The sequence below is a fragment of the Salvia splendens genome, chromosome 19 (assembly GCF_004379255.2).
Source record: "Salvia splendens isolate huo1 chromosome 19, SspV2, whole genome shotgun sequence".
NCBI lineage: Eukaryota > Viridiplantae > Streptophyta > Magnoliopsida > Lamiales > Lamiaceae > Salvia > Salvia splendens.
In genome coordinates, this window is record NC_056050.1 from 18,377,553 (window position 1) to 18,383,520 (window position 5,968).

The following is a 5,968-nucleotide window of genomic DNA, read 5'->3' on the forward strand; positions in this document are numbered from 1 at the left end:
TCTAAGTCTTTATTTTAGTAGACCGGTTGTGGGCGTCGTCCAATTTAAGGTAACACGGTCAGTTCTGAACAAAGAAAATAAGAATTTCCCAACCTAGATAGGCCTAGACTACCTATCGTGAAAGGTTACAATGTCAGTCCGATTATTTCTAAGCCTTATTGAAATAAGATGACGTTGGTGAGGTATAGCACTAAATTGGATCTAAACAGCAAGACGAGTCTTTATGCTATCTACTAAAAGACGAGGTCTTGACAATTAATTTCTTAATCAATGTACGTTAGCATTGAGCATACGATATTGAGTATCTACTACTTTGACTTACCAATAGGTGCGGGTTTTTCGTCACCCAACGATCCTGGTATATTGGGTAGTGGCGATCAATATCTAGTGGTGCTAGGATTGCTATTATGTTGAATCGTGCGCGAGGTGAGTCTTGTTTGATAAATCCACAAGAGGAGCTCGAAACAAGGTTTTATTATTCAGAACATAGCTAGTTAGAGTATGATTACTCTATGAATAATAAATAAGAGTTTCTTGCTAAGTACATTCTTGGAGATTAAAATATGTTAATTAATTAAATCCATAGCAGACATTGATTAATTAATGGATGTTTCTATCTTAAGCACGGGAAATAAATTACACACATAAAAAGGAAACCCGGAGTACTTGTAATTTCGGATTTGGAAAGGCAGTGCAATATTACTTCTGTAGTGGCCGCTTGTAATATTCCAATATAAGCTTGTATTAAATTTTGGGTTCAATTTAATTAGTAAAAAGCTAATTGGGTGAGGCCATATCCAAATTCTTCCTTAGATCCCTGACTGGGCCCAATATGCGACTTAATATAAATAGGAGAATAAAGGAGACAGAAAATACACTTGTGCACATACACAATTTTCGTCCCCCTCATCCTAGAGAGAGAAACGAAATTTGCTCTCCTTTCGTGACCAGGATTTTTTCTTCTTTATTTAAGTCCTAGTATTCTGGTGAGATTTGCTCACCCAAATATCAGTTTACTGTCCAGGAAACTGGTCAGAAGATCTGAGGTCGAGTTCTCAAGATCTTCACGTGGAGAAGACGCAAGCCATCTTCGATTCTTAAGTGAATCAACGAGGTAAATTGACTAACTCCGTAGCAAGCATGTTTTAGAGATTATTTGTGCTAAAACATGTTTAAAATTCAAGTTATGAGCATGATACATGTGATAATTACGCGAATAGAGTTTATCTAAGTAATCTGCTAAAGAGATCAGTTTTATGTGATCCGTAAGAAACGCACGCTTCCGCTGCCAACCCCTTTATCTTCTCCATCCCTGACACTCACACTACAGCCCTAAATAAAGACACCATAGATATCCTTCAGCCTGTAACCACCAGAACTGGACGACCCATCCAAAAACCTGCACATTTGACTGACTACATGTGCAATTTAGTAACATCTTCTTCCCCTTATCCTATCACAGCCTACCTCTCCTTGTCTAAGCTCTCACCAGATTACCTCAAGTATGTTGTCCTCATGTCTGCAATTTATGAGCCACACACATATAACCAAGCTTCTAAATGTCAAGAATGAAAGCATGCTATGCAAGAGGAGCTGTCAGCTTTTGACAGGACAGACACTTGGTTCATTACATTTTTGCCTCCAAGAAAAATTCCTACTGACTGTAAATGGATTTATAAAGTCAAGTACAATGCAGATGCTTCTGTTGAGAGATATAAAGCCAGATTAGTTGCTCGAGGTTTTACTCAACTAGAGGGCATTGATTTTCTGGAGACATTCTCTCCTGTGGCCAAGCTTACAACTGTGAAACTGATCCTAGCACTTGCTGCTATAAATGGTTGGTCTTTATCACATTTTGATATAAACAATGCTTTCCTCTATGGTGACTTAGAGGAAGATATTTACATGACTTTACCACCAGTCTTAGAAGTTGATAGGCTGTCTGTTGAGGGGGCAACACCTGAGTCCACCATTGTATGAAAATTGAAGAAATCTTTGTATGGACTAAAACAGGCATCAAGACAGTGGTATTTAAAACTTTCAGAAGTGTTGAAGGGTTTTGGGCTACAACAATCAGCCTCTGACCACTCTTTTTTCTTCAAATCAGACCACAATGGTTTCTTTGTCATTGTTGTCTATGTTGACGATATATTAATAGCTACTTCGGATCCTGCTTTGACAGAAAGCTTTAATGAATTTCTATCACAACACTTCAAACTCAAGGACTTGGGAACTCCTAAATACTTTCTTGGCCTAGAGATTGCTAGAAATCAGAAGGGAATCCAAATCTCACAAAGGAAATACACCATGGATCTACTCAGAGGCACTGGACTCTTGGGATGCAAACCCTCATCTGTCCCCATGGATCCTCTTAAGAAGCTGCAACTGGACTCAGGCACTCCCTTGAGTGATCCATCAAAATATAGAAGACTTATTGGGAGACTATTGTACTTATGCATCACTAGGCCTGACATCACATTTGCTGTACATAAGTTAAGCCAATTCGTTTCCAATCCATGCACTGATCATTGGGAAGCGGCTGAAAAGATCTTGAGATATTTAAAAGGTAGTCCAGGTCATGGATTGTTTTACTCAAGTAACAACAAGCCAGTACTTAGCATCTTTTCAGATGCTGATTGGGCTTCATGTCCGGATACTAGAAAGTCCATGACTGGCTACTGTTTATTCCTTGGAAATTCCCTCATATCTTGGAAGGCAAAGAAGCAGAATACTATATCAAGGTCATCAGCTGAAGCTGAATATAGAGCTATGGCATTGGCTACATGCGAAGTGGTCTGGGCAACTACAGTACTTGAAGATTTTGGAATTAAAAGAGAGAAGGTTGTACCTCTGTACTGTGACAACCAGTCGGCTATACACATATGCTCCAACCCTGTCTTTCATGAAAGGACAAAACACATAGAGATTGATTGTCATACAGTGAGAGACAAATATTTAGAAGGAGTAGTCAAGACTCTACATATCAGGAATAACCTTCAACTTGCAGACATCCTTACCAAACCTCTTGCAATTGCAGGGTTTTAGTCAATCCTCAACAAGATGAACTTCAACTCTCTATATAGTCCATCTTGATGGGGAGTGTTAAAGAAAGTGGCAGTTTGCAGCTAAGAGGGAAAGTTGTAGTGTTTGTTATCAATTTATTTTTTAATATTCTTTATCCTTTTTGTCTGGTAGCTAGTTTGTTAGAAGAGTTGTGATAGTGTGCTAAGACTTCATATTGTATATATGAGCTAAGACTTCATATTGTATTGGGAGTTAAGACTTCATATTGTATTTGGAGTTTTGAGATCTTAGAATCAGAATTTCATTTTCTCTCTATCGAGTTTTCACTCCTTCATTATGGAGTTTGTTTTTCTATCTTCAACATTCTTAACATGAACTTCCAAAATGCTTATCTCTAAATAAAAGTGGAACTTTTATATTTTTAATTCCTAATTATTTCATGAAAACTGAAAGTTATACTACATAATTTGTATCGTAGACGAAGATAAAATAGAAAATTGGACATTATTTTACGATGAAATTTTGAAATTAAACACTTAATTTCCGACAACAAAATCAGTCTATAATGTGATACTTTTCCATAGCAGAGAGGGTAACAAAGATTAAGATTCGAACAAACGCCAACGAAAATAACTTTGAAGCAATTCAAAACCCTAACTCACATGCAATTCAACCCAATTAACCAAACCATACACGTTTCCCGACATTTTGGAGTGACAAAATTCTTGAAAAATCTTTGCAAATCAATTAGCCATAGATCGCATATATATATGATTCGAAAAAAACTCTCCCGTATGTAATTACACACTCCAAATTAATCAAGATATGAAGTAATTAAAGTTCATTTTCCAAATAACTATTTTCATAAATAGTTTTCCACGCACGTTGTTAATTGTCTCATGTTCCTCTTCCCACCATATCTAACCTCCTAACTATCCATAAATTGCAAAACAAGTGCAATTTGTGTGTGTTTGTGTGTGTGTGTGTGTGTGTGTGTGTGAGAATTAAATTTGTGGCCTTTCCATTGTATGAAAAGGCAATCACCAATTATTGGAGTAGATACGTATAGACATTGTACTTACGTTGTGGGTAACGGTTGTCTATATATTTTGTATGTTGCACAATTGTCACTCATCATTTTACAATAGCATTTAGTATTTTTATTTTCTTCAGTGATTTGATTCGGTTTTTATTTTATTCCAATCATACTAAGTTACTATCTCAGTTCATGAAAATTTATCCCATTTTTCTATTTCCGTCCGTCCCCCAAAATTTATTTCCATTTCACTTTTACCATTTTTGGTAGTGAACCTCATATTCCACTAACTCATTCATACTCACATTTTATTATAAAACTAATATATAAAAGTAGGATCCACATTCCACTAACTTTTTTAACTCACTTTTCATTACATTTCTTAAAATCCGTACCGGGTCAAAATGAGACAATATTTGAGGGATGGAGGTAGTATATTTTAATTATTTTCTCCAATCTGTCATGTAGCATGTGGGTCTACGATGTAATGTACAAGTGTGATTGTATGATTATATCTGTTTCTTTCAAATAATTTTGAATTTGCACATAGCTAGGCGTTCATTTTGCTATGGCTTGGTTTTGTGAATTTGCATCTGAAAAAGTAGGACGATGTAATTTAATTGTAATTAGTACTTGTTTTCTTGTTTGGACATGCAATGAGTTCATTTAAGAGATATTAGGCATAAATGATGTAAATATAGCATTATTAAGACCACCAATGCATATTTTTATGTGGAAGCCTATTTTTAACCTAAGTAAATTGATTACATAAATTTATGGATTTTTTAAAAGAGGATTGACAATGATTTTTCATTTACTCTTATGATGACTTGAAGCTATGACCTATTGATCGGAGAGGAAACATTTTACCAATTGAGCAGTACTGCCTACGTCCCAAGGAAGATGACTTATTCCTTGAAAGACACGAGATTTTATGCAAATTAATTTTTGTGTAGTGAGTGGAGAGAATAAAGTAATAAAGATAATAAAGTAGAGATAAATGTGTTTCTATTTTTTAGTAATAGATCATCTTAGTTGGGACAAACTAAAAAGGAAAGTAGATCATCTTCGATGAGACGGAGAGAGTATACTTTATCGCCTACATAAATTCAAGGATTCCCGTTTTTTCAAACCCACATAAATTTTAAAACACACTCCCTCTGTCTGTGAATAGGAGTCCCGTTTTTTTCATTTTAGTCTGTCCGCGAATAGGAGTCTCGGTTCACTTTTACCATAAATGGTAATATGGTCTCATATTCCACTAACTCATTACACTCATATTTCATTTAAAACTAATATATACAAGTGGGATTCATATTCCACTAATTTTTTCACCCACATTTCTTAAAATTGATGCCGCCAAGAAATGGGACTCCTAATGACGGACGGAGGGAGTACAAAAAAATGGCCCAATCTTTTAAAAAATTGTAAAAAATAAATTTATTTAACAATACACTAAATAACATGAACTTTCATGTTGTAAATCAAGTTTAAAAATACTCCTTTGTTCACCATTTATAGTCTCATCTTGACTTAACACGAATTTTAAGAAATTGTTTATATTGTGAAGAAAAATGGGAAAATGAGTTAATGGAATATGGACCTCACTTTTACATATTGTTAAAATTCTTAATATCTTGTTCCACATCGACTTGGTAATAATCATAGCTCACCTATAAAAGTATGGATAACCCTCTCCTTATAAGGCTTTTTAAGGGGTGAGTGACCCATTTCTAATATGGTATCAGAGCGGGCCCGAGTCGATAATGAATTTTATCTCTTTATCTCTTCTCTTGCCTACCCTCGTGATGGAAGTCCGATGTGTCATTCCGAGGGGCGTGTTAAAATTCTTAATATCTTGTCCCACATCGACTTAGTAACGAGCTCACCTATAAAAGTATGGATAAC